At 32.5% G+C, this 12,298-nt stretch overlaps 1 protein-coding gene across 2 annotated transcripts in view; it reads left to right on the top strand.

The window, feature by feature from the left end:
• LOC125054971 (heterogeneous nuclear ribonucleoprotein L-like) overlaps positions 1–12,298 on the top strand; it is a 222,099-nt gene that overhangs the window by 57,680 nt on the left and 152,121 nt on the right. The gene's annotated exons all lie outside the window — the stretch shown is intronic.

Raw genomic sequence — 12,298 nt, 5'->3', positions numbered from 1 at the left:
TAGGCTTACCTTGAAGAGACATCGGTGATATTTATTGTTGTATCAGTTATTATTAATATATAAATTGCTTATGTTATTCTGTTTTATTATTTTAAAAATACGGTACGATTTAGTTTATCTTTATTTAAAAAATCTAATATGCGGGAATCATTTTGTAATCGTAACGGAAAAAAGCTTTCTTTAAATATATTAATAATCCAGTAGCTACAACTTGATCTGGCCTTTGATTAATCCGGTTTTATTTATTATTTTATAGACACATACTTGAGCCTATAAAAAAATTAATTACACAACACACTTCATTTAGTCTTCTTTCGTCATCGATTCGGAACTAAGACATGCCGTTTTTCTCACGATGTATCAACCATAAACAAGTACACATAGAAAGTTATATCTCAGATAGATCAGAAGGTCCATTGATTCGAATGCAGTACCTCAGTTTTAAGTCGCACGCTTAACCCACTAAGCCAACACTGCTCTTTAAACTGATTAGTAGTACTACCAAACATTTAATATAATAATTTCCAATATAGGCTTTTCCAAAAGAGATATGAAAAAGTTTATACATTTAACATGAATACTCCGTTATCTATTATAGTTACACCGTTATATAGAGGACATCTGTTGCGCGAGTTTTATTTGCGAAACTTATTTTATGGAAACGTGTTATATATTCAGAGCTTTTCATTGTGAGTGATGACAAAATATAAGGAGATTTCATTTTATTTATTGAGGTTTTGTTATGAAAATGTTCTTGGAAATGGTTTATTAAATAATACGTTTGTTGCGTATTATATTTTTTTCTGTTAATGAGGTTTAAGTTTCTATTTAGTTTTAGTTGTTATTATTAATTTTTATTTTTATTTTGTGGTTGCTTTTTTTCCCTGACTAATATAATTGTGAAATAATTTTAATTATTGTGTGTGTTAAATTTGTGATGTCATATTTTCTTGTAAAATTTAATTTATACACGTTGTTTTAGAAATATATAAATATGTATATGCATACAGCTGATGTCTTTGGTTTTTTTTAGTGTTATTCCGTTGCAGTCTTGCTTTATTTTCAATGTGTGTGTTACCAGACCGTGTCTATAGATTGCCCTTGCTGTACATGTAACTAGTTTTTTTTAAATTGTCAGATTATTTAATAATTGTTTCAAGAAAGAAACCACATTTGTGAAAAAAACTAAATATTGAATAGGCACTGATGTGGTGTTTGGTAATGTAACATGATGTTTACTCACAATATACTAATGTGTATATAGTTATATAACCCCGTGTGTCAGTCACCACCATAATTATATTTTATATAAACAAAACCATTGCAACATAGTAGTACAAACTTTGTAATATAAAGGATCTTTGTACTACAAAGATCCTTTATATTTCAATAGCTGCTTCGAAATGCTGTTACATGATTCTACGAACCACTCTTAGTTCTTACTAAGTAACGTTTCCTTGTAGAGCGTGAGAACAATGTGTCAGCAGAACGGTCACGTAGGCCTTTAAGAATAGGATATAAATATAATAGAACACTTGTAATATTTAGTATTAAACGGACCTCAAATCGGACCGGTTGTATTCATTTTAACTTTAAGTTTTTAAAAACCCTTTTTTCGCGGACCCACTACTTGACTATATATATAATACAATATACAGTGTTTAATATTACAGTAATTAATATTATAAACAGTCTTTTTACAAGTGTATTATGACATACACATTTCCATCTATAAATAGTCCCCTTCTCATAGCAATATTATCGAAATGGACTATAAACAAACGCGAAGAGACGATTAAATAATTTAATAACAGCCACATGCGCAGTTTTATGTTTATTCTGCACACATTGTTGAACAATGTTTAGATTTAATATATATTTAGCTTGGTAACTAGTTATTTTAATAAGATATTATTTTTTAGGTTTAATGCAGTATCTAAAGCTCAGCGTAAAGGGTTAAATAAAACTTAAAGGGTGTGTAGGGAAAACACATTTTCTTTTCTATTTATATTTATTAAAAAACACAATCCTGTCCTAACAGCTGACCCTAAATCGACAACAATACATAACCAATGAAAAAATAACCCACAAAACAAAAAAACTAAATTACATTAAAAATATAGTCGTTTTTTTTTACTCAATAAAGTCAGCATTATGTCTCTTCTGAATCGCATATTGTCAAACCCACTGCAAATGTGAACCCAAGGCCTTCTCTGGTTATCGCGAAACTTTAACCTTGACAACAGCTTGAGCTACGAACGTGGATTACTAACAAGTTACTTAATGCTGTCATTATAATAAATCAAGTTTGTAAGAGCATTTATTTTTTCCTCCATTACTAAGCTAAGTTTGATATCTTGAATTAAAAATATTATTTTACGAAATCGTTATTTTTATAGTATTTTTCTCTCAATTTTCATATGTTAAGTGTTTTTTTCCGTAAAGTGTTCTTTAATGTCGTTGTTTCTGTTTTGTCAACGAAAAAGACCGAAATATAAAATAATAAGTTACCCGACCGAGTAGGCTTTTATTTGTCAACGCTGTTTTTATTGCCTTAAAGTAAGCATTTGCTGGGGTAACCACGCAATTAGCTTTAACGAGACTATTCCCGCTGTCATAAATATTAGTTGTGAGTTTATTGCGTTTCTGAAGTTACTAATTTGAATGATAACAAACTGTCTAAATACCTATATTGTAATTTAATTAAGAATTGATAGTTGACTAACTTTTTATTTAATTGTTAAATTTCCACATGAAGCAAAAAAATATAATTATGGCGTCTTTCTAGTAATAGAGTTAGTGTTTTGAAATTTTTTGCAATGGTTTGTTCGACATGGTAAGACGCAAAATATTTTTCAAATAACATCACATTACGGAATTGATCATCGGTCGTGGAAAGACAAAGTATTATTGCGATATTATGCCAAATAAATTATCTGTGACAATCCATAAAGCTTGGACCCCATGTCACTATGACAAATTGCCGACGCGGACGTCGCTCATTCGTTAACCACAAAGTGACGTTTGCTTATGGTTTCATAAACCTATGTGTACATATTTTCTTGCGAAATGATAATGTGCCTATTGACAAGCAAGGGAAATGTAAAGAATAATATTTATGAAATTATATTTGCATTATATAATATTGGAACATTGATGTACGATTTACGTGAAATGGGTTTTTGTGATTGATATGAAAAGTAATTTTATATCAAAAAAACCTTCGACAAATGTATTACTTTATTTTATCATAACAAATGATGAAACGCATTTAATAAACGTGTCCAAATGTTGGCTTGTGTCATAGTAAGTACTTACTATGTTGTGTCTGAGGTTAACCATAAAAAGCACGTTTTATAGAATAGGGGGAAAACGGGCAGAAGGCTCACTTGATGTTAAGTTATAGTGACTACGGGCACTCTCTTATCTTAATGCTAGCAGGCTCGTGTGTGCGTTGCTGGCTTTTTAAGATTTGGTACGCTCTTTTCTTGAAGGACACTATAGTTAGAATTATTAATTAAGATTATCTTATTAATTTTAACTTATGCTTTAGAAAAATATTATCGAGTATCTTAGTATAATATTCTTGCATACTTGAATAAAGTAAAGAGAACTCAACAAAAACTTGTCCACTGTCATGGAAAGTATATTAACCAGTGAATCATAACATCCGATTGGCTGAACTTGTCGCTAACAGCTCGTTATACCCACTCGCGCGTTTCTTACTTTTATTTGAGTTGGATGCGGAAATCTTGTCCGCGTTCTTGATTTATGTGAACACAGTACTCTTTGTGAATGTGAGTTTTATTGACTTATGACTAGAACGTATCTGTCTACATGAGTTCTATAGAAAGTGAGGTTAGAAGCTATTTTATTTTAACATTTCCGATTTCGATTCGATTACTATCGCTAAATAGTTTATTACTAATGGGTTACTAGTGGTTTATATGGAAATGTTATATCTACTAAATTGTATTATTATAAAATAATTATGACGTGTAAATAATATCAGCTACATGTTATTATTTTTGCGTACATAAATGTAACTATATGAACCAAACAGCAACGGATGAAGGAGCTTTCGCATAAATCAAATTAATGTTCTCTGAATCACGACGCGTGCAAGGCGTAACCAAATCAAGCCATTGGCGCTTAATGACGCGTAATGAGCGCTAAACTTGTTGCCATAGCAACAGGTCGCTTCCTAAATAAATAGGCGTGTACATAAAGCTTTCAAGTTGATTGTTACGAATAGTGAGCTATGTTAGAATATTTGTTGTCTTTCTTGTATTCTTCAGATTAATACCTATTGATTTGTTAGCTTACATATTCTATTTATATAACACAGAAATTTATTGGTCTTACTTAGAAATATTAGTGTTAAACTTAAGACCCCCTTTTACGACCAGAGAGAAGTAAGTAGGGCTTTAGTTATAAGCACCACTGAGTCGATGTATTAAGATAAGCAAACAACCTTTGACGTGTCGCAGGATATCTGTAAAACTTGATCGTTTGCCGAATCGACTCGATAAATTCAAAATGGCGCCGCAAGATGGCGGAGGTTACGATAAAGCCGGTACCGGACGTCCGTCGATAAGCCCGCTTAATGCTACGGCTGTTTCGGAGCAACTGAGCGGCTAAGTGAGTAGTTGAAGTAACTTTGTGCCAAATAGGAGTTACTATTTCGTTTTCTGAAGTTTGAAATTAGGATGAATGGTCTATTTTTAATTTAGAAAGAAACAAGAAAAAACGGTAAACAAAAGAGGGTAGACTCGAGGGTTTATTAAAAATAAGTAATTTAATTGCATTAGAAAAGTCGCTCCAGAATGTTTCTTAATGGTTACCTTAATATTGTAACAGGTAACTAGGCCCTGTTAAAACCTGACTGAATATTTCAGCATATTGAAGAGGATAAGGTATAGGAAACGTTAGGTAAATTCAAATTTTCTAGTATGTGTTAGAGGATCTCTTGAAAAGGTTACAAACCACATTTCAGTCAATTTAATAAAAACTGCTAGAAATTCTTTCTGAAAATCATTCAAGACAGGTTTACGTTACAATAGAATACGCACAGTACTACACGAGTAATAATTGCGCGCATAACCCTTTGTCTATTGATGCACGGCTGTCGATCGAATTTTCGTTTTCAGGGATGCCGAAGCGACTGGGCCAATACTGCTCACGTTGCCCTTCATAATAATAGCTATTTCTACTTGTTGTTGCAAAATGGCATAAAAAATTAGTGGCAGTTGCGATTCGTTTTCATTGAATAAAGTTATACTGAAATTTCAGATCTATGATCCAAAGTTTCAGGATATATTAGCGAAATTATATTAAGTAAGGTCTCGGGTGACTTAAAGCTTAAGAAGCAGAGAATCGGTCATATATAGCTTTGTAATTTTTGAAGATGGCCTTATGGCTTAATAGAGAACGTATCGATTATATAAGCACGTGTTTTCGTCGGCAGTAACAAAACACGGTCAAACTTCAACGCTCGACTATGAGTGACTCAGCAATAAAAGTTAGCCGGTTTCAAGTTGGAACGTGGCCGTATATCGTGAAATTCGCGGCCTTTTCGATTAAGTTGAGAACTTTCTAGTTACTTAGTTATTATACTTAATATTATTATTTTATTCAACTTTAATTTTAGCATGAAGTATAATTTGATTAACATCTTTAAAATAAATCAGTGGCGCTGCAACCTGTTTAGGTCTTGGCCTCAGATTTCAGGTTAGATGTCTTTTGTATGTAGTAACGTGGAACCATATGTTCCGATTTTGATTGACCTGAATTGATTATAAAAACGCACCACTACACGATGTATATTTTTTGTGTACTTGTAGCTCACCGATCTGGATTTTGGTCATTTATAGCTTGAGCGAAAAGCAACTACAGAAAGTATTTTTTTATATCCTAGAGATACGTGCAAATGTATATGTATTTTTTAAATATCAAGTGTCTCAGAAACAGGAAGAACAGTTACGTTACGTAACGCTAGACAATAGCATTGAGATTAAACCGCGTATAGAGAACAATGTCTGTATAGATACAAAATAAAAGCGTGTGTTCTTACTATTTACATAGGAAACTCAATTAGAGTTGTGTGTTGTCTGTGACATTAAATGGGATCCATTTAATTACAGCAGTAGATATTAGATAAGGTTCTAGAGCTGTTTTGTAATAAAAGGCAATAATATATCGTAGTATGGAATGCTGCTCAGTTTGTGATGAATAAAGCGTTTTCAGTTCGATTTCTAGCGAATTTTTTAGAAGATGAATTTTGGAGTGTTATTGAATATTACAATAATATTAGTTAATTTATCTCTTTTAGATATAAATAGTTATAGAGCATTCTCTAATGGAAACTTTTTTACTTTAATGAGAATTTGGAGCTTTTGCGTTAAGTTTTAATGTATTTAAATTGAAGCGTGGTAGTTTTATCTAAATTCGTGTTTATTATTCAAGTCGCCTCGTTTAAGTTTGATAAGATATCTCGACTCTCATGGAAGGAAGGTGTCATAATATTATCGCAGTATTGTCAGTATGAATAAAATCATACACTTATTTATAAAAAAAAAATATTATAGAAATATAAATTTAACTTAAACCTTATGAATGGATTAAATAGAAATCAATGACGGTGTGCCAAGCAACATATTAATTTATTACATTTTAAGGAGGAAAAATACTTAAAGGAAAATATAACAATGTTCAATAATCTATATAAATAAAAATGATAGCGAAATAGCAACCGCAAATCTGAAAGACCTATTCGAATATTTCATTTCCTTTCTCTGAGGAAGGTTTTTATGTTGAGAAAATTCGGATAAATATAACAAAAAATGAAAAAAAAAACAGTTTTACCAGTTAAGTTTTTATTTTGGAAAAGCGAACAGTCTCTTTGGGGTAACATAGCAAAAGTTGCATATGTTACTATGTAGATACTAAAAAGGTAGGCTAAGTTAAAAACATCTTAAGGAATATGAAGTTCGCGGGGCCAGCTAATATCATAATAATAAATTCAGGTGCCTCTAATGAGGAACTCATCTAACTTATTAGAATAATAAAAGATACAGAAATCTGAGGCCCAGACCTAATAGGTTGAAGCGCCACTCGTTGTTGTTTGGTTTGCAACAGACGGTTTCCTTAATCGATATTAAAATTAAAGCATAATTGTGTACTAAAGATCACCGCTGAAATCGCCTTATATTATCTTGTATTAAACTGCATAACTAAACGTTATTGTTATTTATAATCTTGGATATTAATCTAGTCATTGAAACTAATCGTTAATGCTCTAGTACGTGAATAGGGTTGACGGCTGACGTTAAACTGGTTATGAAACCTATACTAATACCTCATTAATATTACCTATACTAATACCTCAATACCACATTACCTCTAATTAACATAGGCTATTTGTATTCTCAAAATTAAAAAAAAAATTATAGTGTGTCAAAGTTGGAATGGAATTTCAACTCAAAACATTGGTTATATAATATGTATTCCTACAATGAAACGCGTCAGTTCTCCAATAGACAATGAGTAATAATACAATTAGGTGTTTTATTTCCCTATATCAAATTTAAATTCAGATATCAAAATAGATCTTTAGGACTTAATAGTTTTAAATATACTTTCGAGTATATTTATATTTTTTACGATGTGGGCTAAAATGTTATAACAATACGTATTCGGGTTGAACTGTTTTGTTCTTGCATTTTTATTATGTTTATTTGACTTTAAAAAATTTAGGTATTGTAATGTGTTGAACAGTAGAGGAAATATATTTTTGAATGCATATCTACTTTAAACATAATTTAAATACAATCAATATTATAGAAGATATAATATTTAACAATATATGAAAAGTTGTAGCAGCCCTACTGTTTCCCTTAGGCTGTAGTAAGCAAACTGTCTTCGTTCAATATGCTAATGTGCATCTTGGTGCACGGCTAAACCCGATACACTTATAGGCCAGATACACATAATAGCCTATTTAGAGTATGCAAATTGATGTGACCTGCTATCTAGACCAGGCCTGATAGGTGCATTATAGTGGAATCGGGAATGAATGTAAACAAAGTATAAAAAACACAGCCAATGAAGCCTGAAGTATCTTTCATTGATAAATAGTCGACTATTAATGATTTTTACATAATCATGTATTCAAGTTATTTTGTTACCAATATTTTTTCCCAATCCTACATTTAAAAAAATCATTGATATATGGTAGTTTTAAATAATAAAAAAAGGTTTACGAAACTGAGTTTTAAAGGTTTTATAACGAATATCAGTGGTAATTTGGCCCGTAGAAAAGCAGTGCTGTCTAATTAGATTTCTATAGAAAAATCATAGCAATATAGAACCCAGGAAAAGCAACTCTAAAATCTAGACCACAAGACTTTTTCTAAGTAAAAATAGTTTTTTGTTTCACTTTATTACGTCGTTGAATTGCCCTAACATTTCCAGTTCTGCATATTAATGTCCGTTCTTCCTATAACGTGACCCTTATAATTCCAAATTGTATGTCTCCGTGCAATGACCCATACGAGGTCGGATAATCCAATTGCAGGACAGCACATTTAAACGTAAAAACAATCCGAGGCATAAAAACGTTTTTGGAACATTAGGTTCATCCGGGGAACGTCGTTAAATGCTATAGGGCGGAAGAATAAGGCAAGGAAGGAAGCCTGTACAATTAGTATTGTTTTTGATCTTCAAAGAAAATTTTTGAAAATGACCTGAAGTACTCAAGAATGAAAAGGACCATTAGGTGCCATATACTACCGAAATACAGTCTGGTGTTCCACTAAAGCGTTATACATAGTTGAACATATCATGAAGATGGAATACAGCCTTCTAATTAGCATGATGGTTTTTAATAAAACATATACTAATTAATTACAAATTAAAAGATCTTTTTACTTATAAAACCCGCTGAAATGTTAGCTACTTGTACGCGTACAGTAAAACTAATACATCCGGTCCATGAATGAATGTGGCAAAATCACATGTTAAGCGATTATCACTCCTATTCACATTTGAGAAAGTAGGAATCAGTAAACATCACGGAATTACAGGGTCCACGCGTCCTACGATTTTATCGGCCATAAAGCTAATACTATTCTTGTGAACCGCGAACGATACGGAAATAATTTTGGAGAAAATGTTTGATTCTATGGTGGCATATTGTAACAATTATTCATTTATTTTGTATGACTAATAATAATATAAGAAATCTATACAAAACTTACGATTGTTAGTAATGAAAGCAGTATTTCGGATATATATATGTTTATTTGTTAAATTAAAAATAAAAGTTTGTCTCTTACTATTATATTATACAAAAATTACCTGTCCACATCGTATCCCTAACTACTAACTGACGTGAGACTATTCTTAAATTAAATCATTATGATTCATGTGCACTTTTTACTTTTTATTTTTAATGTATCCTTTATTAGTTTAGTTTGTTTTTTGATTCTGTATGTCTGAATAACTATATGTAATTTGTATTTTTGCACTTTTTGCCTACCATATCTAATTTAATAAAAAAAAATATTTTCTCACTTGCCTGGAGGAGATCGCTTGAAAGCGATAAGGCCGCCAGATGCCTCCTTTACATTTAGTTATGTTAAATTTTTATATTGTAATGCAACGAAGTGTAAATAAACAAATAAATATTATGTATATTTGTACTACACAAGCTTTCGACAAAATATTTGATCAAACTTTACCAATAAAATCGTTCAATGACGACGACACACGGCGGGCGCATAAAACGGGTGATTAATTGTTATTCTCTGATTACTCTTGATCTCTGCTTTAATTTCTTATAATAACTTTTTATTTTAGTGCCTTGTTTACGAGACGTCACATAAAATAGTATTAAAGTCTTTATTTCTGGTTATTTTTGGTCGACTTTGCGTCTTTAGGACGTAGTGTCGTTTTGAGTCAACGACAATTTTATATTCAAAGTCATATGAAATATACACGCGACGAGGTCGACGACCTTCTTTTAGAATAGAAGATCAAGTCTTTGGGAAGACTAATTTGATGTTAAATCATGAACCACAGGTGTGGTGGTGGTAAACAGCCCCAGGTTATTTTCTTAGGTCATAGTAACAATACGAAACAGGCAATGCAGCACGGTCTGGTGGTCTCCGTTTTCAATAGATTAGGTTTTATTTTATTTTAGATTAGAATAAGTTACTAATACAAAGATGTTGTAAAAAAAGTACGAGAATAGCTTTAATTTAATTCTGATTGAATCGTTTAAAGAAATACCATCGATCTTTGTTAATCCAATAGATTCGAAGGGTGACTCTTGAAAATTCTTAATTATTTTACTCAGCGTTACGGATGTCAATGAAAATGTATTAATTTTAAAGATATTTAATGTTTTAAACAAACGACTTACGTATTATTAAACTTTCAAAATAAACACAAATGTAAATATCGGTTTATTATTGACATATACACTAAAGTCTATTTCATTAACATAGGTCATAGACACATTTACGAAACATAGGAATTTACTTTAAATGAAAATGTGCCAAAATTATCACGTGCTTAGTCATATTACTTGGCTAAATAATTTTCGTATAAAGAAACTGTCTTTGTTTTTTTTTTAAAGAAATTACCGTTTATCGCGTTTGATCTTTCTGGTTATTTGCCAGCGTTTATATTGACCAGAGAAAACTCGTTTGAAATAAAAAATTGTTGCCATGGGTTTTTACTTTTTAGCCTTAAAAAGTCTACGAATGTGTATAATAATTTTGGAATTATATCAATAAATGATATCAGTAACTAAAAGTTTTATTTATGTTAAGTGGTGTGTACAAACATGTTTGTAGGCCTCGTAGGAAAGGATAGTGCGTCCTATTCTAATTTATATTATAATTGTCCATACGGTGGCTAAAAAACAAAATATCGAATCGCGTCGGTTGTTCTACATTTACAATCAAATATCCGATAATTCGGAACTGATGAGTCTGTGGTTTATCTGATTTTAAGACTTTCTTGGTAAATATAGAATGGTGTTATAAAAATGGAAACCTAGTTTATAGTTTTATTTGTTCAGGTGCGATTGCTGTTTTTATTATTTTTATCTAACAGACGGTAAACGGGCAGGAGGCTCACCTGCTGTTAAGTGACAGCAAGGACACTCACATTGCTTGCTCGCAAGTGCGTTGCCGGCCTTTTAAGAATTGTTACGCTCTTTTCTTGAAGCTCCCTAAGTCGAATTGGTTCAGAAATACTTCAGTGGGCAGCTGGTTCCACATAGAGTTGGTGGTGCAAAAATTGTCTTAAGAAACGCTCAGTTGTGTCGAGGTGATACGTATTGTACCTTGACGTCCGATGATGAAACTTGATGAAATCCAGTCATTTGAATTTATCCAAACATTTAGTATTATTTTATTACTAAGTGTTTCATGCATTTTAACTGTTTTCGTTTGCCTATTAATATGTAACGGGATCTCACAGATTTCCGTGTGAACGAGCAATGTGCAATCAATTTATACAGTTAACGTAAAGTTGGTCTTCGAACGGGCTAATTGCTGGCCTTGGCGCTGATAGATTTTTGGCACGGATCTGAAATTAGAAAATATTTTTGTCATATTTTTGCATTGCTGTGTTATATGGCTAGCTAACGTCGAAGAGATTCTTGACAGTTCATACATCAGTAAAGCCGCGTATCGACTACGCGCTCCAAGAGGGCGAACATTGGCGCGCGCTCCAGCCGCGCGCAATGGATACCACTTTGGAACGCGCGCCAATGTGTTCGTTGGAGCGCCCGAACGCGGAGCGGTCCGTTCCGACGGGTGTCGGTTTTTTACCACGCATCAAAGGTGGCGCGCGCGCCAGTTGGGACGGACATATCGTATTTTTGTGTTTGTTGCGCTCCGAATTATGGATAACCAAAGTTGCCGTAAATTAATACAACTGTATGGTACAAAAGAACTGCTGTGGAATAGCAAAAGTTCTTCGTATCATAATAAATCGCTTAGAAAAGATGCTTGGAGAGAAATCAGTACTATAAATTGTACACGACTGGCTTCTATTAATTATGAAGGGTCGAACACTGGAACAGTTGCCACGCGCGCCAGGCGCGCTTAGTTGATATACTTCAAATATTTGGAACGCGTTTCACGGAACGCACTCTCGGAGCGGTCATTCATGGCGCGCGCGCCAGGAGCGCGTAATCGATACCCAGCTTAACACTTCTTATATACATATTTTAAATATTCTTTGCCATAAGAATAAACTTGTTGGCGATAAGTCGCCCGTTGAC

This window comes from Pieris napi, chromosome 13 (assembly GCF_905475465.1).
Source record: "Pieris napi chromosome 13, ilPieNapi1.2, whole genome shotgun sequence".
In the NCBI taxonomy this organism is placed as follows: domain Eukaryota; kingdom Metazoa; phylum Arthropoda; class Insecta; order Lepidoptera; family Pieridae; genus Pieris; species Pieris napi.
This window is presented reverse-complemented; position numbering and strand designations above follow the sequence as displayed.